Source organism: Suncus etruscus, chromosome 13 (assembly GCF_024139225.1).
Source record: "Suncus etruscus isolate mSunEtr1 chromosome 13, mSunEtr1.pri.cur, whole genome shotgun sequence".
NCBI classification, from domain to species: Eukaryota; Metazoa; Chordata; class Mammalia; order Eulipotyphla; family Soricidae; genus Suncus; species Suncus etruscus.
The window spans coordinates 69,685,603-69,702,239 of NC_064860.1; the positions used below are offsets into that span (position 1 = coordinate 69,685,603).

The following is a 16,637-nucleotide window of genomic DNA, read 5'->3' on the forward strand; positions in this document are numbered from 1 at the left end:
GGGTTTGTGAGCTCTTCTTGGAAAGAAAGGTCCTCCCTCAAATGTCAATTAAAAGTAAAGGTCATTGTAACACTTTAACTCTACCAAGTATTAGCCATACCCTCACTTTCTCTCAAAGAAGCTGTGTTCTTAGACATTTTCAAATTTTAGGTTTTTTTCTAAGCAATTAAGCTCTTTCTATTCACAAAAAATTATCCTTCCTAAACATTTTTGAAGAATATATGACAAGATAATAGATAATTAGATCTGAGCTATGTAGACTCAAGTCCATCATCTTAGAAAACTGGAAGGGTTTAGGTTTTCTATAGGTACCCTGATGGTGAAAATTTACATCTAAAGTCATCTTCATTATTTCTTCTGAACATTTCCCATGAAATTAATCAATCACAAAAGGCATATGTTGGGGCCAGAGCAATAGTATAGCTGGAGGGCGTTCGCTTTGCATGTGGCAGAACCAGGACGGACCTTGGTTCTATTTCCAACGTCCCACATGGTCCCCAAAGCCAGGAGCGATTTCTGAGCACATAGCCAGGAGGAACCCCTGAGCATCAACAGGTGTGTCCCAAAAAACAAACAAAAAAGGCATATGTATATACTTGTAAAACATTAATTTTATTTCTCTATATACATACTGTATAAAAGAAAACAGTGCAACATTTTTACTTAAATAAGTTATTTTGTCTCTAAATTTAGATTATCGTATATTCTACACTCATCTAAGATATTATGGCATGCTAAATTGCTATAATAAAATTATAAAAAAATCTTAATTCTTTCACAATTTTTGCTACCACTTCTTTGAGGATACTACAGAGATTCATTTAACTAAATGTAAGTTTGATTTGTTTGTGGCCCAATGCAGCCAAATAATTTTTTTATGAGATGAATGATGTTATAGTTAGTTGACTGACTCACAAAAGAGACAGCTATAATTACTACATCACTCATATTATTAAGATGATGGTTTTTGATATTTCTGGGTTTAGAGGAATGACTTTAGCCTACACATATGTGAACTTATGCTTATTCTAGAATTCAGCATCCAGTTGAGAACATTAGGTAGCTATTTGGTTTGACTGAACTTGATGCCATACATAAGCCTTCTTTTTACAACAAGATTGCTGATGTTAGAATTCTATTTGTCAGACACATAGTATTATGAAGAATCTAGAGATGCTATTTTCCTGTGCCACAAAAATTAGAGAGGATATGCTGAAGAGATAATATACTGGATAGCTGGGTCAATCTTCGAGACTAAAATGGAATGTCAAAATGTCAGTTGTGATAATTATAAGAGACATTATGCCTAAATAGACTTCCATCTAGAGCTCTGGCAGATGAATTATGCCTTGAAATATTATGCCTTGAAAGATACAACTCAAAAGGCCCTCGGTATTGAGAAACCCCTGAGTATATTCAATTGACTGCATAGCAAAATTCAGATTGATGATAATTGAATAACTTTGGTACTCTACTTAGTTATTGCTATTATAGGCATAACTTAATCTATTAAACATAAAAAGTGTTGCTTAAAGATAGTGGTAATTAAAATAACTCAAAATGTATATAATATGCTTTTTATTAGTGCAAAATATAGGATATGCAATTTAATTTAGCAATATTTTTTAAATCTAGAGTCATTTGTTCAAGATATTCAATTACAATCTTCACTTTAATTTTGTTTTTAAAGAACAAGGATTATATTCACATCTAAATAAATTTACAATTAGACAGAACAATAGTATAGCAGGAATGACATTTACCTTGGCAAATGTTCTGATGGTTTGTTTCCCCAGAACCCAATTTTATTCCCTGAGTACTGTCGGTTGTGACCTATGTGTTCAAAGTTAGGAGTAAGCCCTAAGCACTGCTGGGTGGAGGCCAAAAAGCAAAAACAAATAAATGAAAATTAAATAAATACAGAAAATAATACATTATTTTAAAAATATTTAAATTGAAATATCACAAATATCGCATGAATACATCTATGTAATTCAATGAAATCTTAATAAAATCTATATTCAGATCTTGTAAAAATTTTTAAAAAATCCAGTTTTAATTTATCTCTGCAATATACCCAGCATACATACTAGTACTAGAATATTTAACTAGAATTAGAATTTATGGAAAAGAATAGAATCTTAGCAGGGCTAACACTTATATGCTTACAGAAAAGTTGGTGATACAAATTGAGGGGGATGAACTTGTGTTTGAAATGAAGCAATAAACATGTTTAGAGAATGAAACAATGATAGGTGTTTTCCCAGCCACCTTCAACTCATACTATTAAATATGTACCAAATAAGGTAGCAATAGTTTGTTGGACAGTAAAGACTGAAGAATAAGCATAATATACACTTTAAATCTCAAGCATGTTCATGACTATGTTTTCTTAATTGAAGATAACATCTATGTTTCTGGAAAACAAAATTATATATATATGTAGCTAAAAATGCAAAGATGTTATGTAAAATTATAATCCGGTAGATTTTTTGAAGCCACTGGCATTATTGACTGTCTTCACAAAAGACTGGTAAAATGAAATGATGGTGTCATCTCTAGCTCGTTTTAGACCCTGAGTTCATTCTGCCTGGATTTAATACTCTGTAAAAACCAGTATTAGCCTGGTATCATCCAATTAACAAATCATCAGACTTGCATGGCTGCAAGCACAACTGAGTGTGGCCTGTAAAAAAAAAGGGGGGGGGGGAATAAAGGAAAAAAACTTATTTTTATGAATCCTTACTCTTACTACAAAATTTTGTTAGAGACTCAGTTTAGTATACTGTAAGTTTTGTTATTCACACAAAAATAGTCATTCATAAAATGTATTGTCAATTTTATTCAGAGTTATAATACAAATTTTCTGAAAGTCTAAAGATTAGGCTTACTTAAAGAACATCTTGCTAAAATTAAAATATAAATAGCAACCATTGAAATATATATATACCATTGTATTAATATAATTCCTTTATTGAGATAATCATTTAGTAAATGTAGGGTGATACCTCACTGTGCTTTTGATTTGCATTACATCTCTTTTGTAATTAAACATGACTATTTTTTCTTCCATATTTTTATTATCTTCTTATCTTCCTCTTTTGTTATTTTATTTACTTATTTACTAATGCAAAAATGTTACCTAGAAAGTTGTGAGGGGAGAGAGAAGAATATGGGTTCAAGAGGAAAACAGGCTTTTTGAGAATGAACAAAACAGAAAGTGAGTGTTCAAATGTTCAAGGAAAAACTGAAGCTTGAGAAAGAGAGCTTCTCCTTTTTAGTTAAATTGATAAAAACATATTCTAATTTTAGAGAGCATTGCTTTTTATCTTTGCATATTGTATTTGAAAAACATGAAGAATCTATTGACAGATGAAAAATATATAAAATGCACCAAGGGATAAGCATATATTTAAATAATTTTAAATTAATTTCCCACTGCTTAATTTGTATATATGTTGTCTCCACAGTAGATAAATTTGTAGTTCAAGCATCATTCTTCTCTCTTTAATTTAAATGTTCACATTGCTATTTTGAATGTAGCTTCCTTTACTCTTTTTCAGAGATTTGAAAAAAAAAACTGTTGGCAGAATGGAAGCAAGATTGGCAGAGGGATCTTGAGATCTCCTGCTATTCAAAGAGATATAAAATAGATAAGGCCATGAAGCAAAATGTCCTTCTGGGTATTGGCAATTATAATACAACTTTTATTGCAGTTAAAACAGTTTAGCCTCTAAGTGCAAAAACTATTTGTGGCTTATGCAGCTGTTTCAACAGATTGTTTTCTTTAGTGAAGTACAATAAAAGATAAGAAGTGGCTATTTGTAATTGAAATCTGAATCTAATTATTTCTTAATTAAGAAAAAGTTGTTTTTGATACCAAAGCACAATGCAAGAAAATAGAACCAAGTGACTAAAGATATTTCAAAATTTTTTAAAAGCTGCAAAATATGATACAAAAGATAGAAAGTACCTATCAGCAAAGATAAAACTAGGAGAGATTTAAGTAGAGACACAGTAAATACAAGGTGCAAAACTTGTCACTTTGTTTTATTGCTTCTCTGACATTAAGTATAAATGGCAGGTGAGCTGTCAGCACGTACAGTGCTTTCATAGATAATGAAAGAAAGTTTTGATCCTTTAACAACTAGATTCAGCAAAAAAAAAATCAAGCTAATTTTAACAAAACTATATCACAGATAAAAATTCTAGCACAAATAAAGTCAAATATTTTTAAAATTTTTAACCATTGCATTGTTGCTAAATAAAATTTTCATATCACAAAGCAAGAAAATAATTAACATATGTCATGCTAAGTCCCAAGGTTTTAAATTTCATTGGAAACTAAAGGCTTCCATTTTAGTTTTTCCAATATTATCCCTGCATGCAAAACACATAAACATATACGTTTTTGTTTGCTTTCTTTCTTTTTTTCCTTTATTTAAACATCTTGATTACATATATGATTGTGATTAGGTTTCAGTCATGTAAAGTACACCCCCTTCACCAGTGCAACATTCCCACCACCAATGTGCCAAATCTCCCTCCATCCCACCCCACCCCCACCTGTACTCCAGATAGGCTTTCCAATTCCCTCATTCATTCACATGATTATGGTAGTTCTCTGTGTAGTTATTTCTATAACTGCACTCACCACTCTTTGTGGAGAGCTTCATGAAGTGAGCTGGAAGTTCCAGTCCTCCTCTCATTGTCTCTGAGGATTGTTGCAAAAATGACTTTTATTTTTCTTAAAACCCATAGATTAGTGAGACTATTCTGCATCTCTTTCTCTCCCTCTGACTTATTTCACTCAGCATGATAGATTCCATGTACATCCATGTATAAGAAAATTTCATGACTTCATCTCTCCTGACAGCTGCATAATATTCCATTGTGTATATGTACCATCGTTTCTTTAGCCATTTGTCTGTTGAAGGGCATCTTGGTTGTTTCCAGAGCCTGGCTATTGTGAATAGGGCTGCAATAAATATAGGTGTGAGGAAGGGATTTTGTATTGTATTCGTGTGTTCTTAGGATATATCCCTAGTGGAATAGCTGGGTCGAATGGGAGCTCAATTTCCAGATTTTGGAGGAATCTCCTATATATAGCTTTCCATAGAGGTTGGACTAAACAGCAATCCCACCAGCAGTGGATAAGAGTTCCTTTCTCTCCACATCCCTGCCAGCACTGATTGTTCTCATTCTTTGTGATGTATGCCAATCTCTGTCGTGTGAGATATATCTCATCCTTGTTTTGATTTGCATCTCCCTGATGATTAGTGACGAGGAGCATTTTTTCATGTGCCTTTTGGCCATTTGTATTTCTTTTTTATCAAAGTGTCTGTTCATTTCTTCTCCCCATTGTTTGATGGGATTAGATGTTTTTAGTTGTAAAGCTCTGTCAGTGCCCTGTATATTTTGGATATTAGCCCCTTATCTGATGGGTGTTGGGTGAATAGTTTCTCCCACTCGGTGGGTGGCTCTTGTATCCTGGACACTATTTCTTTTGAGGTGCAGAAGCTTCTCAGCTTAATGTATTCCCATCTGTTGATCTCTGCTTCCACTTGTTTGGAAAGTGCAGTTTCCTCCTTGAAGATGCCTTTAGTCTCAATGTCATGGAGTGTTTTGCAGACGTGTTGTTCTATATATCTTATAGTATCAGGTCTGATATCAAGATCTTTAATCCATTTGGATTTTACCTTCGTACATGATGTTAACTGGGGGTCTATGTTCACTTTTATTTTGCAAGTGGCTAACCAGTTCTGCCAGCACCACTCATTGAAGAGGTTTTTTTCTGCTCCACTTAGGATTTCTTGCTCCTTTGTCAAAAATTAGGTAATTGTATGTCTGAGTAACATTGTCTGAGAACTCAAGCCTATTCCACTGATCTGAGGGCCTGTCTTTATTCCAATATCATGCTGTTTTAGTAACTATTGCTTTGTAGTACAGTTTAAAGTTGGGGAAAGTAATGACTCCCATTTTCTTTTTCCCTAGGAAAACTGCCAGATATGGTACAATCCCCTAATAAATAATTAAATAAATAAGAACATATCTTATGGAAAATTAAAAATATAATTAGCACTAATTCAGAATGTCTAGTCCTGATATATATACAGATATATGTATATACCAATATATGTGTTATATGTAATATACTATATATCAAGTATATATCCCAATAAAGTGGTAGTAGGATCATGATGTTAAATCTATACAATATTTTGGAGCATTATTTTTTGTTAATATAGTAAGAACAATGTAATTGTCAATCAATATATGAAAATTCAAACAATAATAATTAAAAGTACTTATCTCCATGGAATGTATGATTTAAGTGTTTTATTTATAAAGCAATTATTAGTATACTCAACTGTAAATATAGATGTACAAATTTAGAATTGTCAACCAAATACACTTAAATAGGTATTTCCAAAAATTTTGGTAGATGCCCTTTGTGTATAGTGAGTAGAATAGGTAGTTTAACAATATTTATGAAACTTAAACTAATAAAGAATTAAAACAATTATTATATAAAAATCTTTTATATACTTACAAAAATCTAAATATATGATTCGCTTGCATTTGATTAATTAAAATATATTAACTGTTAGTTGAAGCAGTTACTTCATAGATTTAAAGAAATAATATTTTTCCAAAGAAAGAAATGAGTATATTATAGAGAACAAGAGATTATATGTTTTGTTTTGTTTTGAGTCCCCACCTGATTGTGCTCAGGGCTTATGCCTGCCTTTGATTTCAGGGATCACTTTGTTTCAGGGGACAATATTAAGTGCATTGGCTGAACCCAAACTCCATATCTGCTATATCTCTTGTATATGTCTTATAAAATGTTATCAAAACATGTTACATAAACTTTCTAGTTCCATATCTACTTTTAAAAAATTTATAATGTAAAGAAGTTACCTCTACTTTCTTTTTATCTGTGGTATTTGGAACGGAAGTTAACTGAGGGAGCCCAGGAATGCTGAGAGACTATCTAGGTCCCTGGGGGGTCAGGACCAGTGGATGCTATAACCATGGTATCCTCTTAACCACCCTGTGACCCTTTGTGACTTCAGTGGCTGGTAATGATATAACCAAGTCTCTATCTACAGGGCCTGTGTATTGTGGGATCAGTTGTCTTAGGAAAGCAAATCAGTTTCTCAAATTCACTAATGGAATAGTGAAGTACTTATCCTACCTTTCTGAAGTTTCATCCCCCCAGTACAGTTAACCAGAATTTTCTCTTTCCATGGGCTGTGGAGAGACCATCTGTGAGCCCACCAGGTATCAGAGGTCCTTTATGTTGTCCAGTCTCTGTTATATGTCCGACTTTCAGCCAAAGTCCTCATTCTTCTGCAGCCCTTTTGAGAAATATACAGGGTCTCTGGGCTGCAATTCAAGCAGCAACTGCTTCTTGGGCTCTGGGTCTAGAAGTTTCTCCTTACTGGGATGTGGATCCCAGGCTTGAGATCCATGAATTATAGAGTCTGTGGTTTCTGTTTCCAGATCTAAAGATACCACTTTTGTTGTCCTTTCTTTTGTCCTTCCTGGAGAATGTTCATCTTAGTATCAGCCACTCCGCACTTTTGGCTTTTACCGATTGTTGTAAGTTTATCATATCTGAGAAATGCAGACTCTATCTGGAGATTGTCCAATGCCTTCAATGTCTCCACTTAAAATATTGTAATACTCCCTGAATCCTGACAGATCTTTACTTCTTCTGCCCTCCGAACTCAACTGCATAGTGAATGGAATTCCAATGGAGTTCCAATCTTTGTACAAGATGGAAGGTCAATTTCTCCTAAAGAACTTTCATTCATCTCTATCCAAATATGCTGTCAATGTTATAAAACACAAATGAATAAGAGCATTTTTCCTGATTCTATTAATGAACTTTAGGTAGTTCAGCATTTGGGGCATATGCTCTAATTTTTATAAAGCCTAGATAGGACTTAATAATTATTTTTTGTAAAGAAAACTGGTTTTCTTTAGATAAATATAAGTGGAGATAATGAGAAAGATGAGAACAAACTAGGGAAAACTAAATGGAGAATGAGATAAGAGCCAGGAGCACAAATCTGATATTGAACTGTGTGCAAATATCCTAACGAGAATGAATTATCAATAAAAGGAAGAAATTCTGTATCCTAGATCTAGATAAAACAATCCCACAAAATGGAGAAAGACCAGATAATTCTTCACTTAAGCATATATTCCTTTGATTCTCTCTGGCACAGTTTTACTAAATAGAACTCTCAATGCATTTGCCTGTTCATATTTCCACAATATAGATTTGTTTTATATATATATATATATATATATATATATATATATATATATATATATATATATATATTTTAACAAAGCAAATTCAAAAACATAGGAACAATGTTTAGATTTATACAATTATATCCAGGTATGATGAAACTTAAAATGGATAAAAGCTAGCAGATAACGTTATTTTATTTATTTTTTTTAAATATGGAACACTTCACAAATTTGCGTGTCATCCTTGCGCAGGGGCCATGCTAATCTTCTCTGTATCGTTCCAATTTTAGTATATGTGCTGCCGAAGCAAGCACAGATAACGTTATTTTTTAAAAAAGAAAAGACTGTAGAAAGTTTATATATATATATTATATATATATATATATTTAAATAGTTAAAATCCAGTTCTCAATCTGATCAAATTATTTGTGTGAGTATAAGAAAGTAGGCTCCAAATTTGAAAATAACTGACTAGGGTCAATAGGTGTAAAGTTGCACTTTGGTGCGACCCCCGGGGACCCCGGCCCACAGGGTGGATGAGGGTCACGAAGTTATTCGTGAGTCACGAAGAGAATTCCGACCTGGAAAATAAAAGAGGGCTGGGAAAATTGATGGACTCAAGACGAAAATCCGATCAAGAGTCAAAGTTTATTGAAAGGGGGCTAGTTTTTATAGCAAGCATGAGAACGTTTTCAGACAAAAGAGGGGAAGGGGTGGTTCAGTACTTTTCCATCATAACATTCCCATACATCACATATTTTCAGGGGGGTTATTAGTGAGTTATACATTTACTAGCAGTGAATCCTACTTTTACTATACCTCTACTATAAGTGATTCTGTTATACATTAACTATAAGTGATCCTGGGATGCTCTGTTCTGTTAACAATGCTACAGATCTAATCTCAACTTGTAGCCTTTACATAGCATGTTTGTTCTTTATCCAATTACCTCTGGTAAAAGCTTTTTTTATGGTCAGCTTTTCCTTTTTAGGTTCATGGGGGAAGCACCACCAGTAACCTGTCACGTACACAGACTTTTTGTCTTCTCAGGCATCAGAGACTCCATATTGCTCTCTAGTTAAAGGGCCTCCAACACTTTGGTCCTTTACTAACAAACAAACTCATACTGGTTACAAATAAAACACTTTTAATATTATGAAAATTACAATTTCTGGTGTTCAGAGATGGAACCCTTTACTTCTCCCACCCTTCTCTCTTACAAATTATAAAATGCTAGGTAGTAATACTATTAAAAGTCGGGTAATATCTAAAAACATAAACCTGAGATAAACTGTATAATATCTTCCTATTTCTTACTTACTTCAATCTTAGATATCCCTAAAATTTCAAGTTGTAAAGTAACATGAGAGATTTGGCAAAAAAAAAAACTTAGACTTGAAAATGAGTGTTTCATTCTGTGAAAATACCTTTGTATAACTAAGTGATAAAATTTAAAAGATTAAATAAATGATAAAATAAAATAAAATTGCAAAACACAATAATATTTTTAAAAATGCAAAAGAAGCTGTTGATGGTCTAAGAAACAGCATATCTGTTTCTTGAATGACCCAAATATGGTCAAGAAAGATTTCTTAATACAGAATCATAAATAAATCATAAATAAATCTGAGTATGACAAGGTGTGTCCTCAAAACAAACATGAAGATGACAAATTTCATCAAATTCAACCTAGTTATAAGACAGAACTGGAAATTGCAGCATAGAAGAGCTTCTAAAACTTTACATTACTACATGAGTGACTCTAAAGCAGTAAGTGGCAGTAATTTACTCCTCCTGTCCATATGCAGTCTCTGTATTTCCTCTCTTCTCTCCTGCATGTTATCTTCTTAGGCATTCTTTCCTCTTTCAGATCTTCCACTATTCTCTGGAAATAGTTCTTGTGCTTAAGTGTTTACAGGAAAAGCCTAACATATATAAAAATACATTTTATGAAAAATTAATTGTTGATTTGAGATTACCGTACTCATTACATCATGCTATCACTGTTGCCACAATGTTCAGAGTTTATTGCAACTATTAGCCTGATTTTTCAGAAGAATGGAAGGAAATATTTATTCAGAGATACATGTGATCAAGAAATTGATATTTTATATAAAACTAGCATCAGAATGTGAATCGAGTAGTTAATCACATGTATTCAGGTGCAAGGTCCTGATTTTGGAATGCCATTGCCCCCATATCACCTCTATGAGTGAGGCAGGAACCAGAGTGTCACCTGAAATGGCACTAGTGAGCCTGTTCTCAAGCTACATCAAATATGGAGACTATGCCAACTGCAAAGGAAAATAAAGTAGGGATGGTCTAAGATTAAACATACTAGGGCTACAAAAACCATAAAAATAGATCAAGGGAGTATTAAAGGAAGGGTCAAGTGAAACAAACAAAATCCTTCCTTAGTGTTCAGGGAAGAATTGGTTGAAGAGAATGGTGTTGAAGGAACAGATAGAGATATAGAATGCCTGTATGTGGAGAGCATGACAATTCACCTGAGTTGGTGGGGATCTGGTGAATAAAGAACTCTCAGCCACTGCTGGTGAAATCTTGTCAGCTCCAATTCCATGGAGTCTGGAGAGTTCTCAGGAAACTCTTAATCAAGATGCTGCATGACCCAGTAATTTTCAATTTGCTATCTATTCCCAGGACAGAAACATATTCCTTCCTAAAGACCTACTCATAATATTATTCACTGAAGCCCATTCACAAATTGAAATGTGAAAGATCCCTCAGTTTTAGACCTGGGTTCACTTGTGAGGCCATAAAGATTTATAGGAAAGTGAATTTGAACACAAATATGGTCCAGATGGGAAAGTCTGTCAAAATCAGGGACTCAGTGCCTTAAGGAAGGGAACTGTAGACAACAACAGTCATGCAATAGAGTCCAGAGGGCTCAGGCAATCACTGGGTTTCTGAGAGAAATAGGGACGATAGGATTGAGGTACTTCAGAGGGTCCTGGAGGGCTGAGAAATCACGTAGGCCCCTGTGTTGGATGGGGCTAGGCCTGTGGGTGCCATGACCATGACATTTCCTCCCTTACCCTGTGCCCTTTCTTGTGTGAGGTCAGTGACAATTGATGATGTCACTGAGTCTATATGTATATACAGGGCCTGTGTGTTCTGGGCTCAGTTGCCTTAGGCAAACAAATGAGTTTCCCACATTTCCTGTAGTCATGGAATTGGGAAGCACTTTTTCTCCGACCTTCCCCGAAATCCCATCTCCCTATCCTACTGGCTGGTATAGCCACCCTGACCTTATGGGCTACATCCTTTGCATAATATTTTTATCACTTTGGCTTCCAGGTCTCTACTACAGCATAAAAAACCTCTACATGAGCTACCAGGTAAGGAAACAGAGCAAATATTTGGGGGATTGAGTGACAGTGTCTCAGAATGAGACTGTTCAGAGGAAAGTAGAGGTTGGGTAGTCTGAAGCCATGATAGAAAATCATTCATCTCACAGACCCGAAAGACCCAAGGAGCAGGGTTTGGGGTGTAGGATGAACCAGTTTTATTTCAAGTTTAGTATCTTTTGGTGTGGAGGCTGGGCCCAAAGTAAAACCCATCATACAATGCTTCTAGAGAAATTTCTTTAGACTCTAAGCTATGCAGGAGATGACAGTACTTACATTCTACGTATACACAGACTAAGTATGACTACTCAAAGAGGGGATCCATGTAGGTTGATCAGAATCAGGCTGTTGAGCTTTTGAGAGTCTCTGAGCAGAAGGACTCTCTGGGCCAGCACAGGGTTTATGGGCTTTGTTTTATGCGTCTCCTTGTCAGAGCTCTGCTGACATCATCTAGTGTGGGCCAGTCTGACTAAAACTGTTTTTAACATCTTTATGCATAATATTTTTGTAAATTCTCAAATTTACAAATACGTGATTCTGTGTTCACTGAATTCATACTGTGCTGCTCATATGAGAATTCTCTGTTTCTTCGAGTTTCTCCTCACCCTTCCTTTTCTTTCAGCACTTGAGGGCAGCCACCAGTAGAGGGAAGGAGAAGCCTTTCTGAACAACTCCAAGGGAGTTTCTCCTCTCCCTACCATCTATTAAGACCCAAATCTTGAACATTGAGGATTTCAGTTTAGACACCAACCCTTACAGAACTCAGGGACCTGGAGGGAAGGAGGGAAGAGCTGATGAGAAGACAGACAAGATCCCGAGTGACTTCAAATGTTCTATAGCTGGGCATGAAGAGGGAACTTGGCAGTGCCCACTGCACTTAGGAGAATATGGGTGAGGACACGCCTCTGGAATTATGCCTCCAGAATTGGTCAGATTCCCTGAAGATGTGGATGATTCATTCGCCCTTTAGTCTACATTAAATCTGGTTACCTACTGTTTGGTTAGGAAATATCAAAGTCTCTTCTTTTTCTGTACCTACAGAATTTTAATATTTTTAATGTCTCTGTGAACATTTTTCTCACTTTAGAATTGTTTTAATAGTAATAAACTTCCCAATTTAGGAAGTTGAGAGGGGAGAGCAGGTTCTATGCTCACTGATCTCAAGGAAAACATTTTATACAGAAATGTAGAGCAAAACAATAGAATGTTTTGCTAAATTTTAACCATTGAATGTCTAATTACAGGGGAAGTATTTCATGCCACAAAGGAAATCAGATTTTGTATGGTAAAAGCAAAGGGCAAGAAACAGACACAGTTAGATGTTCATTAAGTTCCCCCAAGGAGATATTCTGGGAATATATTTCTCACCTATTATAAGGTCAAAAACCCAAAGGAAGAATAATTTCCTTAATTAAATTTTGGAATCTGATCAGAGGAATCCTGTTCCTTCCTTCCCAGATGGGACTGAACAAATCAGCATGTTTCCAGAATTCCCTCATATCTTGCCAAGATTTAAAATAGTATTGATGACATAATTTGTTTGCTTGCTCTAACCATACAAAGAATTACAAAGACAACAATTTGGTTCTTACTGTAGACCCAGATTTCATGAGAGTAATCCAGAAGTCTTCAATGCTCTCCAAGAGTGTCAGAGAGCTACAGTGAAAAGATAGGTAATTGGGGCCGGGCGGTGGCGCTGGAGGTAAGGTGCCTGCCTTGCCTGCGCTAGCCTAGAACGGACCGCGGTTCGATCCCCCGGCGTCCCATATGGTCCCATATGTTGCCAGGAGCAACTTCTGAGCGCATAGCCAGGAGTAACCCCTGAGCGTCACAGGGTGTGGCCCAAAAACCAAAAAAAAAAAAAAAGAAAAGATAGGTAAAGTGATTGATAGGTTGGTAGATAGATAAATAAATGATAGATTAGACAGATGAATAGATTGATAGAAAAGTAGGTAGATACATGATTAATTAATAGATGATAGATTTATTGATTGATAGATGATAGATTGTTGATAGAGGAATAGATAGATGGTAGCTTGACAAATAAATTGATTGATAGATAGATGGATGGATAGATAGATAGATAGATAGATAGATAGATAGATAGATAGATAGATAGATAGATAGATAGATAGATTGATTGATTTAAAGAGAGTTTGTAGCTGGGACAAAGAGGACAATTAATAAAATGCTTGGACTCTTGGTCACACAAAGTAAGATATTGAGATTTTCAGAGGCTATTTAGCAATAATTGGAAAATCCAGGTAGTATATCAAAGAAGAATAAATTCGACATATTTTGAACATAAGTATATATTTTCCAAGGCTTGTATTTTTGGTGATAGAATGGAGGATTCCAAGCTGTTGTCATGAGATCACAGTCCCATCTGAAATTGTACACTGATTGTGTTGATGTATGAGCACAGGAACCCAAAGATGAGATTCTTTTCATGCCCTGCAGTTCTGGAGATATTTAAGCCACACTGATGTGGCTGTATGTTGTATTAAATGTTAATTATAAAGTTCTAGATGTTCATGGATGGTGGATGGGGTCTTTCTCAGCCCAGCCCAGTGCCTGCAGCCTCTTTTGCCTGGCGGGTCTGTAGATATCAGGGTGATGGCAAAGAAGAAATGACCCACAGCAGTCAGAAGACAAAAAAGTTTTATTACAAGGCTCTTGTAACCCCACCTCTCATTCTTTGTGTAAGCTTACTACAAGAAAGACCCCTCCCATTTCTAGGAGGGGTCTTGGGGAGATGACAAAAGGCTTTGGTCAAAAGGGCAAAGGGGAATTTTGCAATGGATGCAGGATGAAGGAGGAAGCAAGAGGAGCAGATGGCCGAGGAACAATGTACAATGCAGGGATGAATAGGAAAACAGCGTAAAAAGTTATGATAGGCCACACATGTTGGCAGGGCATGAATAAAGCTGGCATTTCCTGGAAACTGACTGTCGATGATTTCCTTGCCTCTACTTGAACCTGCTGGCCCGCCGGGGTTGGAAACACGTGGTTCTGGGCTGGAGGAGAAAGGCCTCCATCATCATATACCACCATCAAAGTCCATCCAAAGGGCTTAAATGCAACAACTCTAACCATCATGTACATATTTTTCACATGGCTTCTAAGCTAAATAACCTCTTTGCACCCAGCCTGAGTCTCTCTCCTCTCCATGCTGCTGTCTTTCTTCTGAGTCTCTCCTCCACCCTTTCCCCAGGCCACTCTATTTACAACCACATAGCCCTCCCAAATGTGGGATGGTCTTCCTATCCAGGTAAGAAGGCAGGAAGTTGGGAGAAGGGTGACAGCTGTAATCCTCCAGGGTTACACCCTGATATGCTGAGAAGCCTCCAGGACTATATCTAGAAGAAATTTGTGAACATTGTGATATGGTAATCAAATTCTAGCTAGGCACATTATAAGCATACTTCCTAATCATCTTACTGTCTTCCAGCCCTACTTTTAAGAATTTTGCTAAAAACTTTTGTAGATAACTAGAATATAACAGTCTGTAAAGTTTACAGTAAGAAATCATTAAGACTAACTTTATATATCCTGAGTGGTACCACAGTGGTAGGGGGTTTGTCTTGCATGTGGCTGAGGCAGATGCACATGTTGTTTGATCCTCAGCATACCATATGGTCCTCTGAATCAGGAGCGATTTCAGAGTGCAGAGCTAGGAATAAACCCTGAGCATTGCTGGGTGTGGTCCCCCCTAAAAAAATGATAGAATTCATATTAATTAACTCAGATACATAATTTTATGTAAAACATAAAATATGTTTGTGTTTTAAGTAAAATCTCTAAACTTAGCTTTTAAGTTTATAAAATATTGTTATGTTAGTATTTAAATTTAAAGAATTTAAGTACAAATTTATTGTACTCCATCACACTGATTTCTGTCTGTATTTCATACTAGTCAGAGACCCCTGGTCTATATGTCTCTCCCCAATTTTGTGCATTATAAATTATACTTTCTGTGCATACTATTACTTTACTTCACCAGCAGCAATGTACATTTAAGAAGTTAATGAAAACATAACCTGTATGTGTTCCCAGCAAATGGGGCACATGCTTTTCACATGGTAAATGGATCGATCCTCAGTATTGTATGATCTTCTGAAACAAGTTGCAAGCAAATATTCTTTTCTGTTCTCAACACCTAGCTGGAAATAGACCCTCAAGCATCATAGTGTGTGTGCTAAAACACAAAGCAGAGCAAAAATTGAAGTTAATGAAAATAGAATTAGATTTTTTCCTACATATTTATGTGTTTGAAATGTGTAACTAGTTTCTATATTGTTTCTTTCCATCTTACTTGTTAATATCTAATAGTGACTATTAAATGAGAAATATGGTAGAGCCAGATTGCTGAAATTTAAATCCTTGTTTTGATACTTACTAGTTATGTGATATTATACAAAATTATTTGGTTGTTATGTCATTTTTATTCAACTGTTAGAGATACTTAGATGCCCACTCTGAAAATGTGTTGCAAAGATGAAATATGATATGTCGGGGTTTATAAAGCATAACAGATTCTCACTGAATGGCACTTGTAAGTTTTTGGAAACTGTAACCCAAAGTAAAATAATGTATTAGGAAAAAAAAAAGCAAGTCCTCAAATAGCATTACTTCAATTACTTTTAGCAGGGATTAGATTCTTTATTCTCCTCATTGATGTTAAAATGGAATGACATTGAACAAATTGATGTTATTTGGAGAACTGCTCTCTCTGATGTCTAGTAAGTGTTTAGTAAATGTTCATCATTGCTATTATTGTGATTACCTTCATTATCATCAGGAGCAATTTCTTGTTATGGCAGTGATTGAAAAGGAGAAATACATGTAAAAAGATCACAGTGGAATCTTAGCAGCTTGCTGGTATGTTGCATTAAATAATTAATGATGGGGCTGGATGGTGGATGATGCCATCCAGCCCACATGGCTCTGCAACCTCCATGCAGCCGGCGAGTTCCAGGCCCAGGTGAAATCACTCAC

At 35.4% G+C, this 16,637-nt stretch overlaps 1 non-coding gene across 1 annotated transcript; it reads right to left on the reverse strand.

The window, feature by feature from the left end:
- Positions 1-8,478: 8,478 nt before the first annotated feature.
- On the reverse strand, positions 8,479-8,585 carry LOC126026592 (U6 spliceosomal RNA). The gene has a single exon (XR_007501815.1). It is a non-coding gene; the product is annotated as a U6 spliceosomal RNA (small nuclear RNA).
- Positions 8,586-16,637: the final 8,052 nt, after the last annotated feature.